At 44.4% G+C, this 14,316-nt stretch overlaps 1 protein-coding gene across 2 annotated transcripts in view; it reads left to right on the top strand.

Moving 5' to 3' along the window:
* The first annotated feature begins 1,986 nt into the window (after window positions 1–1,986).
* Window positions 1,987–14,316, top strand: part of LOC113138132 (tumor necrosis factor alpha-induced protein 2-like) — a 35,809-nt gene continuing 23,479 nt past the window's right edge. Inside the window, exon 1 of one of the 2 annotated variants that reach the window (XM_026320314.1) lies at window positions 1,987–2,373. The gene's annotated coding sequence lies outside the window, so the exon portion shown is untranslated. Of the gene's footprint in view, window positions 2,374–6,144; window positions 6,407–14,316 lie in introns of those variants that run through there. The other variant, XM_026320306.2, reaches the window with a different exon arrangement.

Raw genomic sequence — 14,316 nt, 5'->3', positions numbered from 1 at the left:
CAGGTAGTTAGCCAGTGGGTGCGTGACCCCCCATGTGGATTGATGGGTCTGTGTGTGCTGGAACCATTCCAGTTGCTCTGGTCTTTAGCAGCACTCGGAGTCTACAACGGGTTTGTCAGGGCAGTGATGACTGAGGCTTTATAGGTATACTTGATTCAATCTATCTCTCACATATACAACAGAAATGACTGGTGTTAAAGCACACCATGAGGTCCAGCTGGAACTTTACGCTGACGTCATCTGTGAAGGGAGAGAGTTCAGAACACATCCACATATCCTGAGCCACGTTCGATACAATCATTACTAATTGAACTGTTTGGGTTAAATTGGTATAAAGTTCACTGGTGTGTGTTTTCTGGGGCCTAACATGGTATTTACATTTGACATTTAGCAGGGAGAGTTGTTTCATTATTCATGTTTTACAGCAGGTTGTAAACACATTTCTGACTTGTGCAGTAGTGTATACTTAAACTCCTTACCGTGGGAGGTGAGGAATAAGATCTTCACTGTGGTCCTCTGTAATTTAGCTCATTGTTCAGGGTGGAGTTTTAACAAAGGTGGAATTACAAGATCTGGTCTGTAGAGTCAAAGCTGGTCCTCAAGGGCACAGCTGAGTGAAATGTGAACACACTGTGTGTGACTTACAGGTCCTGACAGTCTCATTATACCTGATCTCCCTCACTGCAAACAGCAGCTGATCACAGTGAACTCTGCTGCTGGTAATCAGGGCAGCAACTTATGGTTCATTTCTTTATTGATTAATCTGGTGATTGCTATTTCAGTTAATCCTGTTTGTCATGAAATATTGGGAAAAGACAGAAAAACTACCTGGTCTGGTTAAGTCTAAAACAGAGAATGTTTCATTTACTCTCAGTTATGATGAAAACAGAATATTTGGCTTTTCTTACTTAAATAACTGAAACAATTTTAACTATTTTTCAGTTTTGTTTACTTCTGTGTTTTCAGTGACAACACTGTGGAGGGGGGCCCTGAATCCTGATTGAGTCCGGACCACACAGACCGGACTTGACTTGACTTGAAGAAAAAAACTGTCTCTGTGTGTTTTTCCCAAAAACTATTCTATTTATCTTGTAAAAAATGTAATTAAGCTGATTTTTTTCTCCTCACAAGAAATTTCTGGATCTTTAAAAATATGAATAATGTTCATTTTAACAGTTTGTTCTTGTCCATGTGCTGCCAGTTATGAGCCTGCATGTCCAATTTCTTTAGGCTGTTTATTAAACTGGGACCAGTTTCCAAATCTGTGTGGCGTCACAGATGATGCTGGTCTGAAGGTTTTAATGTGAGCTCACACAGTTTTTGTCCTTTTTTGTCTGTTGTGAGGAAACATGCTGGACTGAAACAATCTGGTGTGAGGCTGGTCTTCACTAAATAAACAAATATGAAATAAACATAAACTATGCAACCAACAAATAACTGTAGAAACAAATAACTGATAAATGGTCCCACCCTCAGAGACACATTCAGACACATCGCAGGGTTCAGAGACTTTTACATTAAAACAATACATCAATATGTCTAGTCCTGCTAATTTAATTAACAGGCTCAGTGCTTACAGCTGTCAGCTTTCAGCAATGATTTAAAATGGCACCACTTTTATTGTGGATATGTGCAAATAAATAATAATACTCAGCAAACTGTCTTTTGTGACAAGTGACCTGGAAGAAAGAGATGAAGAAAGAAAAGAACAAAAACAACCACAAAAACAACTAAATAACCACAAAAATAACAACTAAACAACAAATAACAACTAAACAACCACAAAAACTACAGGACTGTGGCAGTTGTGTGGGGGCTGGGGCCGTCCATAACCAGCACTCCAGTGTGTAGCACCGGCCCTGTGTGTGTTTGTTTGTGTGTTTTGGGGGTCTACAGAGGAGGGGGAGGAAGAGGAAAAGATGACCGTTTCCTGCTGCGGCTACAAAATAAACCAAACAGGAAGCAACAGGCAGAACTCCAAGAGAGCTCAACCAGGAGCAAGTGGAGACGGATAGAAGTCAGTAAAGACACAGAGGCACAGGGAGCAGAGCAGGGAACCCAGTAGGAACCAGTAGAACCTGACAAACAGAGCAGAGGAAGAAGGAACCTAGAACAGACATCCAGCTGAGGAAAGCAGAACCATCTACAGGAACCTCAGGCCTCGGTGAATCTGAAAAGAACCCAGCAGAAACATCAGACGGAACACTACAGCAGGACAAACTGTGGAGTACAACTGGCCAATCAGCTGCTGACGTCACACACACATAACCACGTGCGCACATACACACACACTCTTTGTGTGGATGCAGTGATGTCACACTTTTGAAGAAGATTCCTGGATTATTTTTGTTCTGCACTGAAGAGAAGAAAAAGGTGAGAGCTGCTCATTTACTCTGAGTCTGGATCCTCCCTGCTTCGTTCTATTCAAACACAAACAAATGAAAGAGAAAACATGGTCTAGTTTTTGGAAACATCAACATATATATAAGAACCTGAATCAGGAGACAGGAATAATATGAAAATATACTGTACATAAAATGTAAAGCATAAATTTCTTTAATAAACACAGTGTCACCTGATTTGACTCAGAAATAGAAGCTCCGTGTTTTTTCTATATAGTTTTATTTACATTGTATAGTGCTATGGATAAATAAGCTACAACCCAACTCCTGTTTTTGACCTACTGTCTTTATGTTTTGGAAGGTGCTAATTAGCTTTTAGCGATTGGTACTGAGTTGCAAAATTTGTGTTTCATGTCTGAGCTGATTTGAGGTGACTTGAGTTCTACTTCAGGTTGATTTAAGGTGAATTGAGTTTAGGTTCAGGTTTTTGACACAGTCTACATCCATCAGGTGATGTCCTTCATGAGCGGTCTCCTTCTGCCATGGTTACAGCTGTTGTTTACTTGTTGGCTTTGAGCTATGCTAGGCTAACAGACCTGAATCCACCTGAAACCTGAACGAGAAGGTTTCCAGAAATCACCAGCCCCGACTTCCTGAGGGCAGTTCACGTCTCCTGTTCCTGCTGCTCAGCTCTGAGAGTATTTTCCTCACCTGAGTGTCAAGTGGGGTTGAGTTGAGTTGATTTTATTTTGTTTGTTTTGCAGCAATAAATTAGGGGGTGAGGGGGTGAGGGGTTTAGTTGTGATAGCTGGGGTTAGGGTTAGGGAATCAGGGCTGTCCTCACAACTATAGAAACACAAACCCGAGTACTGACAAATTGATACAGTCCAGGTCATCGATACAACTTGATGTCTCCAAACGAGTCTGTCCAGTTGTTGCGACTTACTGGAAACCATGCCAAGGAGCGCCCCGTTGCATGCTGGGTGGAAGTAATTATGATGTAAACACCAGACCTGCTTCCTGTCGATAGATGATAAGTGTCTGTGAGGCCGAGATGTGTTTTAAAAACCAGCAGTTCGTTCCACAACTGGAACTAGTTGTTTCCAAATGACACATGAACATAACAGTCATTGCAAACGTATCAGACTGCTGGGGGTCTGTGCTGTATCTGGTGTTCACCCTCACTGGTGTGGATCGGGGATTAAATCACAATCATTTGCACAGTGATTTGTATACATGTGAAAAATCTGAGGGGGGCAGGCGGCTGCCAACACACAGGCATGTGAGGACCAGTTTGGCCTGTGAACAGCCTGGATCTGATCCTTCATTAGAACCACACACACACTGCCTGCAGTCTGCAGATGCTGACTCAGCTGCACAGCTTTCCCCTGACACACTGATCCAAACACTTCCCCGTACACAGACCTTCTGGTTTCACTCTAGAGTCACAGTTTCACACAGTTACCTCTCACCCAATTCTGTTTCAGGAAATAATTCAGATTTAGGTTTGTTTCATCACAAACACAAACAGCAGAGAGGCGGAAAACCCACAGTCAAGAACAATGCAAAGTAAAGACATGGGAGATTTTCAACAGATGAAAAAGACAAAGCCCAGCGGAGTGTTTACCACAATGTGAAACTTTTTTTACAAAGTTTGATCCAGGTGACTCTGACAGAGCACATACCTGTTCCGTTTATTTGTGCCGTCACTTTGCTCGACCAGGTGAGATCCTCTCTCAAGAACAAAGAGCAGCAGTTGGACATGTTTCTCTGGAATTAGAGCTGTGGTTCCTATAAACAGTTTGGTTTACAACAATGTCCTGTATTGTGTAATACTAATAGGTGTTTCTGTTAATTTGTCCACCACAGTAAAACTCATTTACTCCAAACATGCACCAGTTCAAGAAGCCACACCTGAGTAGCCCACCCACTCACACACCTCCACCCAGTTTCCTCTTCAGCCGAGCAGCATTTAAACTGCCGGCTACTGCAGCTCCTCTGTGGACTGTTCATGCTGAGGACTTACCAATGTAGCTGTTGGGCCTGTTTCTGTACCTGAACCTGGTCCTGGTCCTGCCTCCCAGTCTTTGTTTGTTGTTGGCTGACTGACCATTTCAGCAGCAGAATAAAGAGGCTTTTCTCAGAGTGGTGCTAAGAGACTCTGGTGGGCACTGAGATGAGACTGCAGTCAGAAGGGGCCATGGTGGCTGGTTGTATGTGTGCATTCACATCTGTGTGGTAAGATAAGGTGAACAGTTATGCAACAGCCATGTTGGGGCAGTGGCTGGGATGAGTTGGTGGTCAAATAAAGGATCGGATTTCTCTCCATGGTACATGGACTAGCATAAAGGCCCCCACATGTTCTCTGGGTTAGATGACAGGCGCCGTGTAGACAACAGGTTTTCTATTTGGTCGCTGTCAGAGCTGTCATAATGTTTGAAATGAGTTTTTACAGTCAGGGATCAGTTTAGGTTCCTAGAACAGAGTCAGTGTTCATGGTGTGTTCAGGAGCCACAAAGGTTAACGGAGACAGTGACTCTCACGTTTGCCTGTCGGCGCCCTCTGGTGGTTGCACGTGTGATTCTGTTACTTAGCACACTGTGCTAACTTTGACATGTGGTTGTTATGGCAACTGTGACGACTGCTTTTCCTACACCTTCACAGGGTGGTTACTGCGTGGTGTAACCATGACAATAAATGTACAGCTTTTATTGTAGTGTGTGTTCGTTGTATCTTATATTTGTCCTTAACCTTTGCTGTCGTGGCAACAAATGAGTTTCTCCTTTGGGATAAATCAGATGATTTAAATAAAGTTAATCCAATCATTGTTCTTGTATCCATGGCAACTGATTGTCTTCCAGCTTAATGTGGTTTCCGAGCCAGGACCAAAACTTTACTGCGGCACTGAGGCGTCTTTAAAAGTTAGTTCTTTGTTTTACCTCTAACGGTTTGTCTGTCTGTTGTTACAAAGAGCTGATTTTAGATTTTATTGCTCAGCCTGTTGACCGACTGGTTTAGTGTGTGAAAACCTGCTGGTTTGAACCTAATCAGCAGGATTTGATGTTCAGGCTGTTTCTAGTCTCCTGTGACTCTGGACAAGGTGACAGTGTCATTGTGTGTGTGTGTGTGTGTGTGTGTGTGTGTGTGTGTATGAGAGAGAGAGAAAGAGAGAGAGAGAGACTTGACCTGTGCTCAGAGTTAATGAGTATTGTGTCAGCTCTTTCATGAACGGTGTGCGTTTATTGGCTGACTGACTGATGACTGCCAGATACAACAATGCAAACACACACACACACACACACACACACACACACACACACACACACACTCAGTGACTGAAAAGTGCCTGATGATTGTCTGTAAAACACTAAGGACTGATGATTTTTAAAAATACATCTTGTAGTTAAACAAAGGTGACAAAAGCAAACAAACCTTGTTCATACTCAAAAACAAGAACAAGAGCCAACAGGCTCTTTTAGATCAGGGTTACGAGCTGAGGACTGTGGATGTGTGTTGGCACCACACAGCAAACCTCAGGTTCAAACATCATGGTACAGGACTGGGCTCATGTTAAAGAGAACAAGCTGTGTAAACGTGTTGGTTGTGGCCCAGTTTGAAGCTAAACGGTGAAAAACATGTCACCTTCAGAAAAAAACAGCACTGGGCTGTGTGACCTCAAGTATTAGTTCAAATCCACAAAACCACAGAGACTAAAAATAAGCACAACATGATGACAAGCGCCCAGTCCTTTGGTGTCCTGCTCCGGTAGGAGGGGACCTTTTACGTGTCGTGTCCAGGGGCCAGTTGTCTCATTATCGGTCAATGCTCCAGCTGGACCCACCTGACACAAATCCGTTCTCCTGCGCCGCCCCCTTCCGTCCACCTGAAGGCTGCACGGACCGGGTGCTGTTAGTCTCCTGGTTGAGTTGAATCGCTGCTGCTCCGGATCTGCCTGGAGTCCACTTCTCCTTCTCAACGTCTCACTGTGTGTCCGCGCATCTGTCGCTCCGGTCCGGACTCTGAAGACAGCGTGAGCCGCTGTGTCGCCACCATGGATCCGCGCTGTAAGTCCACAACCAGCGATGGTTCCCGAACTTTTCCTAACTTTGTTCAGTCTGCGGGGTCCTCGGGACTGAATGATTGAAATGCATTCATGTCCAAATGCAGAGCGTCTAGTGTGGGTTGGTGTTAATGCAGCACAGACCGAACAAACCAGCAGAATCCCTCTGACGGTTCAGGTTTTTGTGGAAGGAAACGGTGTTAGAGCTGTTCCTGAATTGTTGTTGGTAAAACTAGACGATCCTTTAGATTAATAGTGAAAATGTTCTTTACTAAATCTCAAGGTGACTGCTCCAAAATCCACAAATATATCACCAAGAAAAAGCTGATGAAACAGCAAATTCTCACATGTGAGGACGGAAAACTGGATTCTTGATTTTTTTTCTCAGAATAGGCTAACGATTTAAATAATGACTTGATGATCAGAGCAATTGGTGCATTGACTTGACTGTTCAGATGATTCAGCTGAAGAAAACTTGTGTTTTTGATTTGTGCGGATATGTGCAGAATTTGGTCTGTCTGAGGGACTTCGGTGCTCAAAGGGTAGAAGGACACGGCTCAGAACTGAGCACTACAGTCACCTGCTGCTTGGAGGTTTTCCATAAAGCCTTGACCTTGAGCAGCAGACGGTGCATTTGAGACCGTAGGAAATGTGACTGATTAACAGACTCAGGGTGGAGGATTGTTTCAGGTGTAAGCAGCAGTTTCCCAACCTCCGGGTCAGGGCGCGGGAAGGATTGTGCTGTTTATTTCAGAATAGACCTGTCACTTTTTCACATGCATCATCTTTCAGCCTGAGCAGATCATGTTACTGAGGGTTGTGACCAGGAATGTACGCAGGGATTAAGAAATACCGAGGTCATCAAAGCAAGGGGGGTCCGGGACATGCTCCTCACGGAGGGAACTTTTGAAAAATAACTGTTAATTTTTGGGACAATTTGTGAAAACTTGCCTAATAAATATACTACATATTGTATACATTATTATTATAGAATACAGCCTGTTATGAAAAACCTGAGGAAATTATTGTATTGGACACATTTATTCTAACAAGTCTGAGCTTATCAAAGAGTAGAGACCTAAACAGGCTAAATGAAGTCACTAAATATGTGCTTGATACAATGATGTGCAATATTTTGTTGCTGTTTGTTCTGTTGTAATACGTATTTATATTTGGGATATATATTTTAGATTTATATATTTGCCTCTTGTCGTGGAGGGTCGCCATAATTATGGCTGTGTTATACATGTTAGTCTACCTCCATCACCTCTTTCTTTTTCTCACAGTATCGTCTCCACAGTTCCAAAAGTTCAGCCTCATCAAGTCTTTTCATTGTTGTCTTCTAACAGCCTAATCACTCAAAGGGCCAGTCCACAGTTTTTAGTTAAACTCTCTTCTGCTTTAGGTTTTGCTTTTAGACACGTTCAGTTTTGCAGCTTAGTGCCCCCCTCCTCCCCCGTCAGGAGAATTTTATTAAAGTTAGTTTGTAAAGCAACAAATCCAGAGGCTGCTGAGATTATTGTCTTCATGTAAAGAGATGATGTACCAGCGCTCAGTTAATAAAGTCCCTTATCAATAAAGTCAGTTATATTGATGCAGTACAAATTATTTACAGCACCCAAATAAAAAATACCAAGGTCCAGACCTTAGGGACCTCAGTGGTGGGTACGGCGATGTTTGTGACGTGTTTCAGTCATCAATGCCTTTGTCACCAGAGGAAGTCCAGTTCTCCAAGACCACTGCCCTGCTTGTTCCATCTTTACCTGCCCTACCCATTGGTGATTATCGATTACCGATCACAGTTGGAACAAGCAGGACAGTGGCCCTTAAGGACTGGACTTTGACACCCCTGGCCTACATGCTCGGCCACAGTCTTGCACCAGGGTGAAGACCCAGGGCCCATTGCACCAGTGTAAGGTCTGACAGTCACTCTGAGGATTTCATCCCAGTTCCTCAAAGTCAGGGTGCTGTTGTCTATGATGTGGAGGTCAGTGCAACACCTCAAAGGATGTCTCATCACTGACTTACCATCCACACCGGTCAACCAGGCAGCATGGCCTTCACCATGGCATCTCCAGACTCCTACAGGAAGTTTAGTTATGAAAGCAAGTAGACAGAGTCCACGGCATCTTTGTCTGTCCCTGTCGCTACTTTCTGATTTTAACGTTTCCTGCTCCTCGCAGCATCTGACAGGCTGTGAATGAATGAGCCCATACAAGACAAAATCTATGCTTGTTGTAATGGAAAACCAGGCGCAGCCCCCCCCCCCACCCCACCCCACCCCACCCCTAGCTGACTGCAATATTTTAACTTCCTGCTGAGTGACTCAAAAACATCAGAACTTCTGTTTCTGCTCTGCACAGGAACTTGTTTGACCTTTGACCCTGTTACTGTGGGTCATCTGTGGTGTTGGCGACCTGCACTGAGAGCTTCTTACAGCGTCCTGCTCCTGTAGATTAAATATATAAATAACCCGGTGATTTCATTTCACATTTGACAGTTTGTGGAAATTCTGAAAGAGTAGCAGTAAAATCTACAAACAGCAACATCCTAATTTCACATAACCAAAGAAGAAGAAAATAACCCACAGCCTACTGCTGTTTAAAAGGTTTCCGGGTTCAACGCTCAGCCCTGCAGCACAATCACCCTGTGTCTTTCAGTTTTTATCAAACAGGACTCTTGAGGCCACATGTGTCTGAGGAATCACAGGATGAATAAACCCCGTGGCTTCCCTTTTCGTGCTGAATGATTAAAAGTAAATCCCTTTATCTGCAGCAGTGAGAAAAAGAACCACTTTCCCTGGGCCTGGTCTTGTTAATGTTTACCCTGAGACGATGCTGCTCTGATCCCGTTTGTCTCCACAGATTAGACGTTTCACTGAGCGTCATAAAACAGGACGGACACACCTTCGCTCAGCAGGCCTCAGAACTCACCTTCTTGTGTACAACTGACCTTCCGCTGAAGGTCAGGTTCACTTTGAACAAGAAAGTAGTAAGACCAGGAGCTACACAGGACTCTCCTGGCCTGTACTCACCTGTGGGAATCAGGAAAATGGCGTTAAAGGCAACAGCCGAGTTAGGTGCCTCTTTAGTTAGTCCCTGGAAAAGTTTGAGGTCAGCATGGGCGTAACGAATTGTTTATTCAGAGACTGGAACCCAGGACTGATCCTGCTGTTATCAGGGACTCTGGATCAGCAAAATACTCCAGCCCTAACAAATCTCCTTCAAACTGCTCTGGTTGTTTTGCAGCAGCAGATGCTCTCAGCTGTGGGTCGTTCACGTCAGTGAAACTTCAGTCGACGGTTAACGAGCTCTGGACTGTGTCAAAGACTGTTTGTGAGTGAAGACATGTCACTCTGTCACGTCTCTATCTGTGTTTCTGACGTCAACAGAGAGAGAAGTCAGCTTCATGCATGTTTCATTACAGTATGTTATATGTCACACTCAATGAGGTAAGAACAGTGACCTGTTTCTGTACTTGTTGTTTCCAACTTCTCAAATGTGGTGGCTAATGCTGAGGAAAGGGTGGCACTGTAGAAGTGGTGACACAGTGTCATGGTGGTGTTTGGTCTGAACCCTGGTGGACCCAGGGCCTTTCTGTGTGGAGTCTGCATGTCGTCCCCGTGCCTGTGTGGGTTTTCTCCTTCCACAGTCCAAACACATGCAGGTTAACTTAAAAATGGCGGTTTCTGGTGCCACATTGTGTTTGATGAATCAATGTAAACATAGGTCACTCGTGGTTCTGTTGCACTGTAAAAGTAGAGATTCAGAAAGAAAGAAACACAAATGTACATCACACTTAGTTCTGCTGCGGTTGTTGATGCTGGTCAAGTGACATTTTAACTGTTTGAGGTTTTATAAGTGAAACTGGCAAATTATTAGACAAGCAAAGTAACTGTCAGCTGTAGCCCTGCTTTAATTTAACAGCCAATCAGGAGCCTCATTATTTCTACACACATTCACACACAGTCTGTACATGAGTTTAGATTCAGGATTTCTAAGCTCACAAACAGTCCCACGGTCAGACGCCTGCAGAAAACTGTGCTTGTAGTGAACATACTGAAACCACTCACATCATGAGGCTGTGCTGTGATGTGGGCTCAGGTTGTGTCAGGCTGTAGCAGCAGCATCACACCCTTCAGCCCAGCTGCACGACAGTTATTAAACAGCCATATTCCTCCTGTAGCAAAGATAATACGGCTGCTTATCCTCCCTCCTGCTGCTGACCCCACAGTTTTAGCTGATGAAAGACAGATGCAGCTCGGTGCAGACTCTGCTCACGGGTGATGTCACAAACCTACAACATTTAAAGCTCTCTGTCCGACCCGTCAGTCCGTGGTGCTGATCCCTTCACCATTCCCTGTCATCCATCTGTCTCCTGCCTGCAGGCAAACTTATGCAACCTGATGTTAATATCACAGGATTTAAGAGAGAAGTCAGACTTAGTGTATCCTGACTGATAAATATCTGTCAGCTGTGGATAAAACCTCCCAAAGCTCCTAATGTCCGATTGGCAGCAAAGGAAGATCTGCACAGGATGAGCTGATGTACTGAGTCACGACAACGCAGCACAACACAACACATCACAACACATCACAACACAACACAGCACAGCACATCACAACACAACACATCACAACACATCACATCACAACACATCACAACACAACACAGCACAGCACATCACAGCACAACACATCACAACACATCACAACACATCACAGCACAGCACATCACAACACATCACAACACATCACAGCACAACACAGCACAACACATCACAACACAACACATCACAACACATCACAACACATCACAGCACAACACATCACAACACATCACAACACATCACAACACATCACAACACAGCACAGCACAACACATCACAACACATCACAACACATCACAACACATCACAACACAGCACAGCACATCACAACACATCACAACACATCACAGCACAACACATCACAACACAACACATCACAACACATCACAACACATCACAACACATCACAGCACAACACATCACAACACATCACAACACATCACAGCACAACACATCACAACACATCACAACACAACACATCACAACACATCACAACACATCACAACACATCACAACACATCACAGCACAACACATCACAACACATCACAACACATCACAACACAACACATCACAACACATCACAACACATCACAGCACAGCACATCACAGCACAACACAACACATCACAACACATCACATCACAGCACAGCACAGCACATCACAGCACAACACAACACATCACAACACATCACAACACATCACAGCACAGCACATCACAGCACAACACAACACATCACAACACATCACAACACATCACAGCACAGCACATCACAGCACAACACAACACATCACAACACATCACATCACAGCACAGCACAGCACATCACAGCACAACACAACACATCACAACACATCACAACACATCACAGCACAGCACATCACAGCACAACACAACACATCACAACACATCACAACACATCACAGCACAGCACATCACAGCACAACACAACACATCACAACACATCACATCACAGCACAGCACATCACAGCACAACACAACACATCACAACACATCACAACACATCACAGCACAGCACATCACAGCACAACACAACACATCACAACACATCACAACACATCACAGCACAGCACATCACAGCACAACACAACACATCACAACACATCACAACACATCACAGCACAGCACATCACAGCACAACACAACACATCACAACACATCACATCACAGCACAGTACAACACAACACATCACAAGCACATCACAGCACAACACAACACATCACAACACATCACAACACATCACAGCACAACACAACACATCACAACACATCACAACACAACACATCACAACACAGCACAACACATCACAGCACATCACAACACATCACAACACATCACAACACAGCACAGCACAAGACATCACAGCACAACACAACACATCATAAAAAATAGATGCCACAAAGGATGGGACCCTGTGGGAAGAGATGGCAGCTCACTGTGCACCTGTGGGAACATTGTGTCCCATTAGTCTGAGTCCAGGAACATGATGAAAAATGTTTCTATAGCTAAACATCCACTTATCCAGTGATTCAGCAACTGATTCCAGTAAAGACACAACACAGATCTGTGTGTTTGAGTGTGTGTGTTCACCTTTGAAATCAATACCTTTGTGTTTCAGCACACGGGGAATAAAGCACAGCAGTAAACACGTGAATCCAGCCAGAAGGAAAGCAGAGCTGCAGCCTCATACTTCACTTTGAAATGATCCTTCTGAAATGATCCAGATGTTGATATTTTTCAGACAGGATCGAAACGTGCTCTTTCCTGCAGAGTGCAGATGATTTTTATTAGTTGTCTGTGTTTGCAGACCAGGTGTCTCTGTCGTTTCTGTCTCACTGCATAAAAACTGATTTATTAGAAATCTGCAAAGTTGGCTGTCCTTCATTTGGTGGTGTATTTCTTTAAAATAAGATAAACTTTGAAAGATTTGGATCTGTATTAGGATCATTACAAACTCCAGAGGACAGATAGCTTTAAAAAAGCTTTAGCTGAAGGCTGCTGTGGCCGCTGGTTTCCTATTCCTGACATTGTGACGATGATTCCAGGGAAATTATTTATTTCTGTGACATCGTAATCAGTTTTCTAGTAAAATAGACGCCACAAAGTCCACACTGGTCGGAACTTCATGTGGACCTCGGGTGTAGTCGGTGTGTTTGTGCAGCTGATGGACAGAAAAATGAGGAGGAATTAGTTAAAAAAGGAACTGCTGATAAAGTTTGAGCCAGACATCAGCTCCTTCTACGAAACAGTTCCTGTTTGTGTGTTTCAGTTTTAACTGTTTCCTCCAGCAGACGTACATCAGCTGATTATCGGTACGGCCACTCGTCATGAAATGTGCCCATGCTGAAGGTCAGGTCTGAGGCCCACGCCTCCGTCTGATTGGATATCTCCTCCTCCTGGTTTCCTCTTCATGTCCTGTGACATTGAAAGGTCGCAACCTCTCCACCTTCATTTGACGTGTAAAACTGAGGTTGGGCACGTTCATATAGAAGCAGCTGCTGTTTGCAGTGAAGCCAAGGATGCACAGACAACTGTTCCTGGATCACTGTGAGACTGAAGGAAACTGAAAAACAGCAGGACTCTGAATGAGGTTCTGCAGCCTCTGTTTCCTTTGGTTTCTAAGTGGATTTCTGGAGGTTTATTGTGGGGGGACATCACAGACAATGAGATCCTCAGGAAGTGGAGGTCACACTGAATCACATCCATATGTGTTTCATGTCTGTGTGTTCACTTTCTCAGAGATCGGACTCTGAGAATGCAAGTGATTACTGACAGAACCATGCACTGTTTTAAAGTACTTTAGTGGCCTCTGAGTTGTGTCTGCAGCTCTAGTTTTAAAAGATCTGTGTTGCGCCTCGAAGTTTGAACCCTGTGGTCCAGACTTTGCAACGTTCAGCTGGCCCTCAGGTCTGACCACTGCTTTAAAAGGCAGAGATCAGGCCTGAGCACTACCCTGGTGGTGGTATTGTGGAGGCGGTGGGTGGACCACACCCAGCGGTGAGCAGCAGAGACCCTGGAGTCCTCTGCTCTGTCCGTCATGCTATCGCTGTCCTTTCCGCTCCATTGTTTGGGTCCAGGAGCTTCCGCGATGCCCTGCGACCCTCTTGAAGAAAACAGGTTGTGTTTGAGCTCCACCGGGCTCCGTGTGGGTTTCCTGAGCCCACCGCCAGGGCTGTTGGGTATTTATGGAACCAACACCACTGAATCACTTCCCACTTTACCCCACATGCTGAGTACCAGTGTGTGTGTCCACTGCCTTCCTTCACAAGTATGTTGACTCTTATG

This window comes from Mastacembelus armatus, chromosome 13 (assembly GCF_900324485.2).
Source record: "Mastacembelus armatus chromosome 13, fMasArm1.2, whole genome shotgun sequence".
In the NCBI taxonomy this organism is placed as follows: Eukaryota; Metazoa; Chordata; class Actinopteri; order Synbranchiformes; family Mastacembelidae; genus Mastacembelus; species Mastacembelus armatus.
The sequence above is the reverse complement of the archived record's forward strand: the minus strand, read 5'-3'. Positions and strand labels throughout refer to the sequence as shown.